The 15,451-nt window shown below is 35.8% G+C and overlaps 1 long non-coding RNA gene across 2 annotated transcripts in view; it reads right to left on the minus strand.

The window, feature by feature from the left end:
• LOC309665088 overlaps positions 1–15,451 on the minus strand; it is a 239,323-nt gene that overhangs the window by 158,879 nt on the left and 64,993 nt on the right. For both annotated transcript variants that reach the window (XR_014266207.1, XR_014266208.1), the window contains exon 2: positions 5,865–5,990. This is a non-coding gene — a long non-coding RNA (uncharacterized lncRNA). The remainder of the gene's footprint in view (positions 1–5,864; positions 5,991–15,451) is intronic.

Raw genomic sequence — 15,451 nt, forward strand, 5'->3', positions numbered from 1 at the left:
GACAATCAGTATGTAGGGCTTTTAAAAAGAACAATTAAAAATGGAGTTTAATACTGTAGTTTAAGACCACTGTAAAAATATAAACTTTCCTTGTAGAAAAATGAAACAACATTCTTTAGAAAATCTGCTTCTCTGAAAACTATTCCCCAAATAACTTTAAGGAGTTAAACTTAAAATTAAATAAGAAATATTAACAGAGCCTGAAAAGTGAGGGAGGCTATTTCAGAAGAGTCTGAAATGAGGAAAAAGCCATCAAAGGGCACCAAGTAATATGTGCCTGAAGGGACTGTAGAAGAAAATAGACAAATCAAATCCACAGTCACTTAATCATCATATGCAAAAAAAAAATCTCAAGCTTACTAGTCAGACCACACAATGAAAAAGACAACTTTCACACAGTCTCCAATGTGTAATTCTTATCCACTTGTTATATTGAATTATTTACTGTGTCCAGGTGTTGTGAGGATGATGAAGATATTTAAGACATGATCACTGCCATAGAAACTTCTAATCAATCTTTAGGAAGAATAAAGAAAAATAAATAGTATAGGCAATAAAAATGATAAATCATATTTATGATTACTTATATCCTCATTTCACCAATGACAAAAGTCAAACAACTTTTACTTTCACTAACTTGAATATATAAACTTAAGGGATATGGACGATAGGGTAATATACCTACTTAATGCATTATTAACTATAAATAAACATCTATATATGTACCTATATTTTTGAAATCTTATAGCATATAAAATATTTTAATTCATAGTATATAATACATTTAAATATATTATTCAGAAATATAGATGTTTTAATTCATTTTCATGAAATATTTTTATGTAGACTTTTCACATGTATCTACAATATCAATTTCTTCCTCGTAACCAGGACTACTTAACTAGGGCACATTATTTTCACTTCTAAGTAGTTTGAGATATTTGTGAGGTCATATATGACGCTCCTGCCAACATAAAATGCATCCTAAGCCATAAGCATTAATTCACATACCATTAGAACATTTTTTTCCTTGGATCTTTTAAAAAAATTTTAACCTATTCCACTAGGGAAGCTCTATATACATACAAGACAAGCACTCACTTAAGTCATTTCAGGATAATGTGTATTCTGCAACATGTTATTATTCAAAACAGAGTTAGTGTGAATCAAGGTTTCCATTCTTGAACAAGGTAGGCAGAAAAATGGAATGGTGAAAGGTAAAGAGGAACCCTGTCATTTTTATTTTATTGGGAAATAGTATTAGTTCATGATTTTAAAAAATATACATAACATTATACATATACTATATAACACATATGTATATAAACAATAAATATATATGTCCATTTTATCCTGTATTTATAATATAACCTTTTTTCCAGCTCTGTCCACAGAAAAGGCTTGAAAGCAATGGCATTTTAGTAGCAATAAGTAAAACTACATCACACATCTTAGATTCTATATACCATTTCCCAATATAAAAGGAGCCCAGGGATCCTTAGAGAAATGGCTGATTATAGATCTGATGTAGTGAAGTACAAAGCCTGAAAAATCTGCCAGAAAACAAAAATATGCTCAAAGATTAATAGGGTCAAGTCAACGGGTCACAGAAGCTGGCTTGAAGAGGCTCCTACTGGTCAAAGTAGGGACAATTTGTGCATCAAAAAATAATAATAATAATGGTGATAGATTATAACACATTCAACAAAAACAAATATGTGAGTTCATGGTGACACACTAAGACAGAGAGAGAAAGAGAGAGACTGAGATTGAAACACGAGAGAGGGAGAGAGAGAGAGAGAGAGAGATTGAGATTGAAACATGAGGCACTTTAATCCCACAACCCAAAAATAGCATTTGAACTCCTCTGGTGTGTAAACTTCCAGGGTTCCCTCCCAAGATGAAAGCTCACAGTGAGGAGAAACTGATGGGAGTAGAATTAGAATTGAGCAGAAAAATGACAAAATGTCCATAGTTTGGAACAATATACAAAAACAGCAGAAGAGGAAGATCTGTGAAGTTAAAAACATTACCCTGAACCTCAGGGTAATGTTCAGGAAAACTAAATTCACATAAAAATGAAGAAATGGTATCAAGGCCAAATCCAATGCAAAATTAATGTAAGGAAAAGGAAAATTAGGAGCAGAATAACATCCCTACAGACCATAAAAGACATTACTATGAAGTAGATAAAAACTGAACCTCCTCTTTCATGACATTAAGAAAATACAAAAGATAAAAGAACAACAAAAATCAGAATTGGAAAAAATCTCAGAAATGTTCAGAATTCAAAATAGAATTAGAAATAAAATAATTTTTAAAAAAAAGAAAATAATTTTTTTTTCAGAAAATGACTTCTAACAAAAAAAAAAACACAGGACTGAATAAATACCCTTGTGATTTAAGGGAAAAAAACCTAAGGTATAAAGGATGAAATCTTTTAAATCAAAAAAAAAAAAAAAAAGAGAGAGAGAGAGAAATGTTTTGAGAGAAAGTAACAAGTATTTAAGATGAGATTTCCTCAAGAAGAAAATCAATTTAATGCAAAGAAATAGCAAGTACTACAAACTATAATTCCAGAAAAGTTTCTAAAATAAAAAATGATTTGATGAACTTACTATGTGTTTCAGAATATCAACCCAGAATGATGAACAGCAATATTCTAATAAATCAATAAATAATAATGAATAGTATATTCTAATAAAATTTCTTGGTTTAAAAAAAAGAAACAATAAATTTCTTGGGCATCTAGGAAAACACAGTACATGACATATTAGGACAGAGAATTAAATTACCATCTGACTTTTTAATACGATGTTTTATGTCAGAAAAGAATGAAAAAACATATTTAAGAAACTCAAGGAATGGAAATGTGAATGAAGGATTTATATCCAACAAAACTAACTTTCTATAAAGGACACAAACTGTTATCAATATGCAGGAACTAGTAGATTATTTTTGATATCAGATCTTCCTGAGGAATGTACTAGAAAAAGAGCCTCGAATAATCAAAATGACTGGAGAGACACTGACATAAAGATTGATAGCTCTTTTTAGAAGTAGGATTAAACAAGGTATAAAGGAGAATATAGTAATAATATGGTAATCTTGAAAACTGGCAAATACAGGGAAATAATCCTATGATTAGGATCCTAGGAATAGTATCACTTGCTTATCAAATAGTAGATAAGGTAAATCATGTCTTTATAATAGCTTTTCCAATTAATAAATTTTAAAAGAATTGACAGAATTAGAATACGACTAGTTTACAATATCAAATAATTACTAGATCTAAATGTGATCATCTACAGTTGCAAGCATCATAAAATGTGAAACTGACACTACGCACATTTTAATGACAGAGCACTCCCGATAGACTTGCCAAAAGGATTGGACATGGATCTTAAGTCTCTGGATCCAGCTGCCAGTTTGCAGAAAATACAGAGGACAGAAGAGCAAGTTGAAGTGTACCAAGAATAAGCAACCTACAAAATCCACACCAGAAAACTCTACAGGTCAAAATGCCCTCAGGGTCTTTAAGGAAAAGAAAAAAAAATGTAAGACACAAGCAGAAAACCTACTGATTATAAGAGACTTAAAAGACATTAAAATTGCTTTGTATTTTTGTTTGTTTGGGTAAGACTGAATTATAGTGTCTGAAAATGAACACTATAAATTTAAAATGAACACATTGATGATAAAACCAATAAAGATAAAATAAATGTCAGGATAGTGGTTATTTACGGAAATGGAGGGGTTGTGATTGAGATGGGACACATGGGGAATCCCTGGGGTTACTGTTCATAGTAACTTAAAATAACTGAATAAGCTATACATATTTTGTGTGGTTTTCTAGGTGTATATTTCATTGTAAAATTAAAAAATATAAAAAGCTAATTCAAAATTTACCTAATCTTCTATTATTTGGATGTATAGTATTTTATAATTCCAAGTCCTTATTATTAGATATTTAAGTTATTTCTACTTTTTTACTATATAAAGTATGTTGTAATGAACAGAAGTTAGCCAAAGCTTTACGTGCATCTTTAATTGTATCTTTAGAGTAAATCTTAAAAAGAGGATGTTGGGTCAAAGGGTTTGCACATTTTATGGCTTTTATTATACATTGCCAAGACACACCTCAAAAAAGGTGGTAAATTATTATTTCACAGGCTGCCATAGCCTCTTGCCTTGCTTTCTTTATTAATTATATTTCTGCAAGCTTGATTTTTAAAACATTCTGATTTTAAAACATTAAGAACATTACTGGGTTTCAGTAACATGGATAGAAATGGCCAATTATGAAAAAGCAGCTTGGGATAAATCCAATAACCCATGCCAGGTGCATCCAGTTGTGTTATTACTGCTATTTGTGTTAATTCAGAGTGTAACAAAAACTTCAACAATGATATATACAAGAAAATCATTCAATCCATTTTAATTTCAAACACAGAATAAAATGTACTTTCTGCTATTTAGGTCAATTGCAACTATTATGCTAAATGGACCAACATAAGAGTCAAAGTAACCATAAATTCATATTTTAATAGACTTGTCTCTACAATGTCAAAATGGCATTATGTGAATTCATTGCTCTAGGAAACTAGGGAATGAAACAGCTTTTTTCATTGTTGCTGAAGCCTAACACCCATATTGCTGACAACTGGTTGCCTACACGGTTTTAAAACCAGCTCTTAATTTTTATAGGGGAGAGGGATTTTGCCTTTCAATACTCATAGAAACTAAAATTTACTTTGTGATAGGAGTGCAGGTGAGGAGCAGATAAAAATTAACTCTATAAATATTAGTAAGTGTGTGAGTGTGTATATTTTTTCTGTTTATGGCCATGAACAGTGTTTTACTGGCTCGTGTCCCTACCTTGTAATGCATGACCCCAACACTCCGAGGTCGCAGGAAGTCGCATGGTAGTTTCTAATCACCTACCATGTAGCATTCCCTGAGCATCACTGATACTTCTTCTGGCAACACCAAGATCGCTATACTCCACTCTTCCCTGTCTGCTCTGACAATGGGAGCATCACCCTCATTCCAGTTGGGTTCCAATCCATCCACTGAAAACTACTTCCATGTCCTCCATGTCCTGCCGTTTCTCTTCAGCTTGAGTGCCTGTGGTGGACACTGCTTTGTCTCCTGCTAGGTTCAGCCACGCCCACTAGACACCACCACTACTCTGGGCACAGATAGCTCTTGCAGTAAGTTACTCTACTTTTGCTAAACACAACTACTATTGCTGAGTGCCATACTCTGTACCATGTCAAGATGTCTCTGCCATGTGCCATGTTAATGATGCCACTGTTGTCCCCTGCAAGGCATCACTGCCACAGAAGCAATGTACTCCTTATACCACTGAAACTTCATGGTGCTCTATAGGTTCTGGTGAAGTGGGTGCGAATGTCTCTCTTGTTTGTGTTACACTTCTTGAGAAAAATAACACTAAAGTGGTGCTGCTTGCAGCTTATTCTTTTATTGATTATTTTGTATAACAGGCCTTCTAGCTTGTGCATGCATTCTTATATCCTTCTAATATACAGCCATAGTCAGAGAGTGAAGAATAGATCTAGGGACCTTACCAGAGTTGACTCAGAATCTTTCTTCCCCAAACCACCAAGTTCGTTGAGTCATACTTTAAGATGAATTTTCTCCCAAAAGGGTTATCAGTCTTGCATACCAATAAGCATATTTTATGCTTCTTACTAATTCTCCAGAGTTGTCCAGATTATGTGTGAAGCCCAGAAATGAACACAGCATGGCCTCAAGCTGAGACCCCTGCTACAAGTTATTAACTTAGCTCCAGCTCAGGTAGGATGAAGAATGGATTAATTGAGTTTAACCGACTCACATACCTTATCATCTGCCAGTCAGTCTCTCCTTCCCACTGTGTTATCTTGGCCTTGTGCAAACACCTCTCCAAGTTCAGAGTAGCCCAGGAATTTTCTCACTTAGTTAACCCATGGAGCTTACTCCAGCATCTGAGGAAGAATTAAAACAACTATTACCAGACTGAACTATTAATAAAATGAATAAAATTTTTCATGCTACTTCAACAATGATTTTTGATAATCTGCTCCCTACCAGTATCCCCCAAGACATTTTCACTTTTTCTCATCTACCTGTTTCTTTTAGCTGATAGTCGCTACTACTTAGAGAATATTATATACATCCCTGACTCTTTCTTTTTCTCTAAATATGAGAGAAAGAACTGAAAGAAATAGCCATTAAATTGTAGAGGAGTAAGTTATCTCTTCAGTCTCATGGTTTCGATCATCTATGCATGTGTTTAGCTTTTTCCTATCAGTTCATTCTCAGACTCTCTCTCTCTTTCCCTCTCCCTCTTCCCACTATTATCCTCTGTTCTCTTACTACTTGAGAAACTTCAAGCATATTTTGGCACTACCTCTCACAACTATTTTGGCTTTACTTGGATTCACTTCTTTCAACAAATGATTATTATCAGCAATTTTTCTAAAGGCTTATTTTCTTACACACCAAATTTGAACCAAAAGCAAACATAGTTTTCAACAAGTAAACAGCTTCTCCAGGAAATATTAAACATGACTATTTTTTGTTTGAATGCATTGGAAAACCCAATTCAAGTTGATAGAGAGACTAAGAAAGAGAGAGAGAGAGGAGTTATTGTCTCATGCCTCTAAAAAGTTCAGGTTATATAAGCTTGAGGAATAACTGGACTAAGGAGCTAAACTTACTGGCTCTCTTTTCCTTACGGTGGCTCCCTTTTTGGCAGGCATCTGTCTTAAAGCAAGATGGCTGCCAGACATCCCAGGCTTTCATCCAATTCCCCCAGACACTCCAGTGTCACTCCAGGAAAGAATGAGTATCCCTCAAAAATATTCCAATAATTGGTCCAAAATTGAGTTTCATTGGATCTAACTAGTAACATGCCCACTGTTTTAACCATTAGAGTATAAATATTTCCAGGGAGAGGGTAATTTCTCAAAGAATATCAGAATACCATTACTAGGGAATGATCTGTGTTGAGCGGACAAAAACAACAGATATTCATTGTAGAGGATACCTGATATTTCCATGAGATCATTTTATGGGGAAAGGAACAAGTGGCAAAATACATAATTAGTGTGCATGGCAGGGCTTTTCACCATCTATAATACACTGTCCAGTCATTCACAAGTCCCCCAACCTCAACCAAGAAATCTACTGATCAGTGTGTAAAAATAATTCTGCTTAATATGCAAGCAGAATTAGTTCTTGAAGTGTCCTCACTCTGTGGTATCCAGGTTCATTTCTGGTCATTCTGTTACTGACTCTCTCTCACCCTTGGTACATCTACTATCAATTACTGGAATGAAACCCAGCCACTCCACTCTTTATCTTTGCTCCAAGACCTTGATCATGTGTTTTATCTCCATGCCCCAACTTATGTTCTCTCTCCTGGCCTGATGTGCTCTTGAGCTAAACATTTATTAAAGAACCTTCTAAACATAGCCCCAGGCTTCTTATACATCAATATTGCCCTTACAGACAGCCCTATTGGCTAGTCTCTGATTTTTACACACGTTCTACTTTTGGGGTAAGATCAGGCACTGATACCAGCTAAAAGTATTTAGAATTATTTCCTGATGAAGAAAATTAAACTTTAAGCCTAGTGCATGTGACTTGAGAGCAAGTAACTCGGAAAGCATGCAGTTCCCTTATCCTAAGGAGAGTGTATGTGGCCAAGGAGGCAGTAGCCCCAGTTCTGCATCTTTTCAAAGAGTCAAGCAATTTACCATTTAATTTGTCGTAGGCAATGCCCTCTCAAAATATGTTCATTAGGTAAATAAATATGTGTCTAATAAGTAGTCTAGAGCAATGATTTTCATTTGGGGATAGAGGACTTTGGAGCGGGGGATGTTCATGAATTACACGCAGAATTTTCCTCTCCACCCCAATCCCACACCAAGGTTATAAACCATTGATATAGAGCACTGATCCCTAAACCTGAAATAATTATCTGGAGCTTATTCAAATGCAGATTTCTATACCCCAGTCAAGGTATAATAAATCAAAATTTCTGAGTGGAAAGCCTGGATACCGATCTTTTTAAAAGCTCCCTAGATGATTCTGAAGATCAGCCAGGTTTGGGAATTACTAGGATGCAGCATCTGGTCCCAAAACAAAAGAGAATTAGAACTCAGTAAGCATATGCTCCAAATGAACAGGCTGTTGCTTATCACCCCCTTGCTTGCTTAGAATCAAAAATAATTCAAGCGTTTCTTCATTTGGGGTTTGAGCAGAATGCATCAGCAGAGCACCCACTCTGCAAAAGCAGCATATTCAAAGGTCCTTCATGGGTGGATTCACTTCAATAAGAAAGCTGTTCTCCGTGCAGGTGACCAGCTGGGTAAACATGCCACCACACCATTCTACCAATTATCGCTACACCCTGTTTAGAAAGTCAGGGCAGGTCAGTTCCCTATTTGAAAGAGGCAGTTAAACTCCTTATGCAGTGAGTATTAATTCTATTTTAGAAGTTCTTTGGTTATATATAAAAAGTAAAATAAAAAAACAGATTACTCTATTCAACAGAAAAAGAGTTCATGCATAGCAGGCTTTTAATGTAACATGGATTAAACCACCAGTGGTATTTTCACTTTTCCGATTTTTTTTTGTTGTTGTTAACCACTATACGCAGCCTCTGAGACATCAGAATATATTCTACCTTTATAGTGTGAAAATTAGATAACTAAAGTGAAGTTGTATATACGTACATTTAGTGAAGTAATAAGGTAATTCAGAGTCAATTTACTGCCCTGTGTATATCTGTGAAGAGTATATACCTATAGTAAAATATATAAGGTCTCTTACCACCTGGGGTTATTACTGTATTTTCTTATTACCTCTCTGGCTACTTGACATCTGTTCCTCTAACAACGTCAAGGCCTACAGAGGCTTTAGCCACCTAAGGTCTGTTCCAGCTCTGCCCTATTGCTCCTGCAATCCAGAGCTAGCTGCCAGCAGTGATTCACCAGGCTTCAGATGATACCTGTGGCCTCAGGTTGCATCAACACTGAAACACTTTTTCAGAGATATGTTTTAAAAAGCAAGACAGGGCTTCCCTGGTGGCGCAGTGGTTGAGAATCCGCCTGCCAATGCAGGGGACACGGGTTCGAGCCCTGGTCTGGGAAGATCCCACATGCCACGGAGCAACTGGGCCCGTGAGCCACAACCACTGAGCCTGCGCGTCTGGAGCCTGTGCTCCGCAACAAGAGAGGCCACGATAGTGAGAGGCCCGCGCACCACGATGAAGAGTGGCCCCCGCTCGCCGCAATTAGAGAAAGCCCTCGCACAGAAACGAAGACCCAACACAGCCAAAAATAAATAAATAAATTAATTAATTTAAAAAAAAAAGCAAGACAATCAATAACCCAATTCTTTATATCTCTATTAACTATAATAACTTCCCAGAATACAAACCCCTCTCTACATCTCTCCTCTCCCATATTCGCATCCCCACACTATTCAATGCTAGCCCTCCTTTATTCTTAACACTGTGGAATCCTTATCCTTCTTCAATTTATTCATTTGTTGACCGTAACTAAAATGAGGCTATTCCTGAAACACCCATATTTTTCCAGGAGATATCTCCAATAAAACAACCATTATTGCACTCTCTGTGGACCTCCAAGTCAGAAAATGAGATAGGATTCCCCTCTTTTCCCAACCTTAGCTATGATTATTACTCTACACATTAAAATCCCAGTTTCCTGGAGTTTAATCAAGCAATACTGGGCTCTCCTTGTCCCTGATATTTACAAATCTCATGGACGCTCCATATTCTTTAAAGACTTACATGCCATGATTCATTCCACGTATCCATCCCAATTCTGTCACAATTCTGATTCAAAGCCCTTAAGAGTATAAACTGACCTGATCATTGTTTGACCTCAACTCTAGTGATCTAAATCTCTTCAGTTTGGTCATCCATTCTTGTCATTAACTAAAGTGGTTCCATCATTGAATTATTGAACTTCCATAATGATTCTGATCCTATCGAATCTTTGGTACTTTGTCTAACCTATTGCTTTCACACCTGATCTTACTTTGACCTCACTGATTTCTACGAAAGTTTTCTTCTCATTTTCTACCATTATGCCACATCCATCTTGGGTTATCTTCCATTCTTGACTGAGACTTTTGCTTGATCATCTGAAAAAATATTTCATAAATCTTAAATGGAGTAGTGCATAAGCCTAACAAAACCTCAACACTGGAATAATTCTAAAGTCTATCTTCCAGACTTGTGATCCTTAGCAGAGCTTTAAAAAAATAAGACAACTATAAAGCCTTGGGTCATTACAAACCCATATATATTTAGATATATATATTTAAATAAACACTTTATACACACACACACACACACACACACACACACACACACACACGGTGATTTTTTTTTTAACATCTTTATTGGAGTATAATTGCTTTACTATGCTGTGATAGCTTCTGCTGTATAACAAACTGAATCAGCTATATGCATATGTATATCCCCATATCCCCTCCCTCCTGCATCTCCCTCCCACACTCCCTATCCCACCCCTCTAGGTGGTCACAAAGCACCGAGCTGATCTCCCTGTGCTATGCAGCTGCTTCCCACTAGCTATCTATTTTACATTTGGTAGTGTATGTATGTCAGTGCTACTCACTCACTACATCCCAGCATACCCTTCCCCCTCCCTGTGTCCTCAAGTCCATTATCTACATCTGCGTCTTTATTCCTATCCTGCCCCGAGGTTCTTCAGAACCTCTTTTTTTTTTTTTTACATTCCATATATATGTGTAAGCATATGGTGTTTTTCTCCTTCTGACTTACTTCACTCTGTATGACAGACTCTAACTCCATCCACCTCACTACAAATAACTCAATTTCGTTTCTTTTTATGGCTGAGTAATATTCCATTGTATATATGTGCCACATCTTCTTTATCCATTCATCTGTCGATGGACACTTACGTTGCTTCCATGTCCTGGCTATTGTAAATAGAGCTGCAATGAACACTGTGGTACATGACTCTTTTTGAATTATGGTTTTCTTAGGATATATACCCAGTAGTGGGATTGCAGGGTCATACGGTAGTTCTATTTTTAGTTTTTTAAGTAACCTCTATACTGTTCTCCATAGTGGCTGTAGCAATTGACATTCCCACCAACAGTGCAAGAGGGTTCCCTTTTCTCCACACCCTTTCCAGCATTTATTGTTTGTAGATTTTTTGATGATGGACATTCTGACTGGTGTGAGGTGATACCTCATTGTAGTTTTGATTTGCATTTCTCTAATGATTAGTCATGTTGAGCATCCTTTCATGTGTTTGTTGGCAACCTGTATATCTTCGTTGGAGAAATGTATATTTAGGTCTTCTGCCCATTTTTGGATTGGGTTGTTTGTTTTTTTTGGTATTGAGCTGCATGAGCTACTTGTATATTTTGGAGCTTAAACCTTTGTCAGTTGCTTCATTTGCAAATATATTCTCCCATTCTGAGGGTTGTCTTTTCGTCTTGTTTATGTTTTCCTTTGCTGTGCAAAAGCTTTTAAGTTTCATTAGATCCCATTTGTTTATTTTTGTTGTATTTCCATTTCTCTAGGAGGTGGGTCAAAAAGGATCTTGCTGTGATTTATGTCATAGAGTGTTCTGCCTATGTTTTCCTCTAAGAGTTTCATGGTGTCTGGCCTTACATTTAGGTCTTTAATCCATTTTGAGTTTATTTTTGTGTATGGTGTTAGGGAGTGTTCTAATTTCATTCTTTTACATGTAGCTGTCCAGTCTTCCCAGCACCACTTATTGAAGAGGCTGTCTTTTCACCATTGTATATTCTTGCCTTTATCAAAGATAAGGTGACCATATGTTCATGGATTTATCTCTGGGCTTTCTATCCAGTTCCATTGATCTATATTTCTGTTTTTGTGCCAGTATCAGACTGTCTTGATTACTGTAGCTTTGTAGTAGAGTCTGAAGTCAGGGAGCCTGATTCATCCAGCTCCATTTTTCTTTCTCAAGATTGCTTTGGATAATCAGGGTCTTTTGTGTTTCCATATAAGGTGTGAAATTTTTTGCTCTAGTTCTGTGAAAAATGTCATTGGTAGTTGGTTAGGGATTGCATTGAATCTGTAGATTGCTATGGGTAGTAGAGTCATTTTCACAATGTTGATTCTTCCAATCCAAGAACATGGTATATCTCTCCATCTGTTTGTATTGTCTTCAATTTCTTTCATCAGTGCCTTATAGTTTTCTGCACACAGGTCTTTTGTCTTCTTAGGTAGGTTTATTCCTAGGTATTTTATTCTTTTTGTTGCAATGGTAAATGGGAGTGTTTCCTTAATTTCTCTTTCAGAGTTTTCATCATTAGTATACAGGAATGCAAGAGATTTTTGTGCATTAATTTTGTATCCTTCTACTTTACCAGATTCATTGATTAGCTCTAGTAGTTTTCTGGTGGCATCTTGAGGATTCTCTATGTATAGTATCATGTCATCGGCAAACAGTGACAGTTTTACTTCCTCTTTTGCAATTTGTATTCCTTTTATTTCTTTTTCTTCTCTGAGTGCCGTGGCTAGGACTTACAAAACTACGTTGAATTATACTGGCGAGAGTGGACATCCTTGTCTTGTTCCTGGTCTTAGAGGAAATGATTTCAGTTTTTCACTATTGAGAATGATGTTGGCTGTGGGTTTGTCATATATGGCCATTATTATGTTGAGGTAACTTCCCTCTATGCTTACTTTCTGGAAAGTTTTTATCATAAATGGGTTTTGAATTCTGTCGAGAGATTTTTCTGCATCTATTATCATACGGATTTTCTCCTTCAATTTGTTAATATGGTTTAGCACATTGATTAATTTGTGTATATTGAAGAGTCCTTGCATTCCTGAGATAAACCCCACTTGAACATGGTGTATGATTCTTTTAATGTGTTGTTGGATTCCATTTGCTAGTATTTTGTTGAGGATTTTGCATCTATGTTCATCAGTGATATTGGCCTGTAGTTTTCTTTTGTTGTGACATCTTTGTTTGGTTTTGGTATCAGGGTGATGGTGGCCTCGTGGAATGAGTTTGGGAGTGTTCCTCCCTCTGCTATATTTTGTAAGAGTTTGAGAAGGATAAGTGTTCGCTCTTCTCTGAATGTTTGATAGAAGTCACCTGTGAAGCCACCTGGTCCTGGGCTTTTGTTTGTTGGAAGAATTTTAATCACAGTTTCAATTTCAGTGCTTGTGATTGCTCTGTTTATATTTTCTATTTCTTCCTGGTTCAGTCTAGGAAGGTTGTGCTTTTCTAAGAATTTGTCCATTTCTTCCAGGTTGTCCATTTTATTGGCATATAGTTGCTTGTACTAATCTCCAATGATTCTTTGTATTTCTGCAGTGTCAGCTGTTACCTCTATTTTTTCATTCCTAATTCTACTGATTTGAGTTTTTTCCCTTTTTTTTCTTGATGAGTCTGGCTAATGGTTTATCAATTTCGTTTATCTTCTCAAAGAACCAGCTTTTAGTTTTGTTGATCTTTGCTATTGTTTTCTTCCTTTCTTTTTCATTTATTTCTGATCTGATCTTTATGAATTCTTTCCTTTTGCTAACTTCGGGGTTTTTTTGTTCTTCTTTCTCTAATTGTTTTAGGTGCAAGGTTAGATTGTTTATTTGAGATGTTTCTTGTTTCTTGAGGTAGGATTGTACTGCTATAAACTTCCCTGTTAAAACTGCTTCTCCTGCATCCTATAGGTTTTGAGTTGTTGTGTTTTCATTGTCATTTCTTTCTAGATACTTTTTGATTTCCACTTTGGTTTATTCAGTGGTCTCTTGGTTATTTAGTAGTGTACTGTTTAGCCTCAATGTGTTTGTATTTTTTACAGATTTTTTTTTTCCTGTAATTGATACCTAGTCTCATAGCGCTGTGGTCAGAAAGATACTTGATATGACTTCAATTTTCTTAAATTTACCAAGGCTTGATTTGTGACCCAAGATATGATCTATCCTGGACAATGTTCCATGAACACTTGAGAAGAAAGTGTATTCTGTTGTTTTTGGATGGAATGTCCTATAAATATCAATTAAGTCCATCTTGTTTTATGTGTCATTTAAAGCTTGTGTTTCCTTATTTATTTTCATTTTGGATAATCTGTACATTGGTGAAAGTGGTGTGTTAAAGTCCCCTACTATGATTGTGGTACTGTCGATTTCCCCATTTATGGCTGTTAGCATTTGCCTTATGTATTGAGGTGCTCCTATGCTGGGTGCATAAATATTTACAATTGTTATATCTTCTTCTTGGACTGATCCCTTGATCATTCTGTAGTGTTCTTCTTTGTCTCTTGTGATAGTCTTTATTTTAAAGTCTATTTTGTCTGATATGAGAATTGCTACTCCAGGTTTCTTTTGATTTCCATTTCCATGGAATATCTTTTTCCATCCCCTCACTTTCAGTGTGTATGTGTCCCTAGGTCTGAAGTGGGTCTCTTGTAGACAGCATATATATGGGTCTTGTTTTTGTATCCCTTCAGCCAGTCTGTGTCTTTTGGTTGGAGAATTTAATCCATTTACATTTAAGGTAATTATCAATATATATGTTCCTATTACCATTTTCTTTATTGTTTTCGGTTTCTTATTGTAGGTCTTTTCCTTCTTTTGTGTTTCCTGCCTAGAGAAGTTCCTTTAGCATTTGTTGTAAAGCTGGTTTGGTGGTGCTGAATTCTCTTAAGTTTTGCTTTTCTGTAAAGGTTTTAATTTCTCCATCAGATCTGAATGAGATCCTTGCTGGGTAATCTTTGTTGTAGGTTTTTCCCGTTCATCACTGTAAATGTGTCCTGTCACACCCTTCTGGCTTGCAGTGTGTCTGCTGAAAGATCAGCTGTTACCCTTATGAGGATTCCCTTGTATGTGATTTGTTGCTTTTCCCTTGTTGCTTTTAATATTTTTTCTTTGTACTTAATTTTTTATAGTTTGATTAATATGTATCCTGGCGTGTTTCTCCTTGTATTTATCCTGTATGGGACTCTCTGCGCTTCCTGGACTTGATTGACTATTTCCTTTCCCATATTAGGGAAGCTTTCAACTATAATCTCTTCAAATATTTTCTCAGTTCCTTTCTTTTTCTCCCCTTCTTCTGGGACCCCTATAATTCGAATTGGTGCTTTTAATGTTGTCCCAGAAGTCTCTGGGACTGTCCTCAATTCTTTTCATTCTTTTTTCTTTAACCTGCTCTGTGGTAGTTTTTTCCAATATTTTATCTTCCAGGTCACTTATCTGTTCTTCTGCCTCAGTTATTCTGCTATTGATTCCTTCTAGAGAATTTTTAATTTCATTTATTGTGTTGTTCATCATTGTTTGTTTGCTCTTTAGTTCTTCTAGGTCCTTGTTGAACATTTCTTGTATCTTCTCCATTCTATTTCCAAGATTTTGCATCACCTTTACTATCATTACTCTGAA

This window comes from Balaenoptera physalus, assembly GCF_965194825.1.
Source record: "Balaenoptera physalus genome assembly, chromosome: 7".
Taxonomy (NCBI): domain Eukaryota; kingdom Metazoa; phylum Chordata; class Mammalia; order Artiodactyla; family Balaenopteridae; genus Balaenoptera; species Balaenoptera physalus.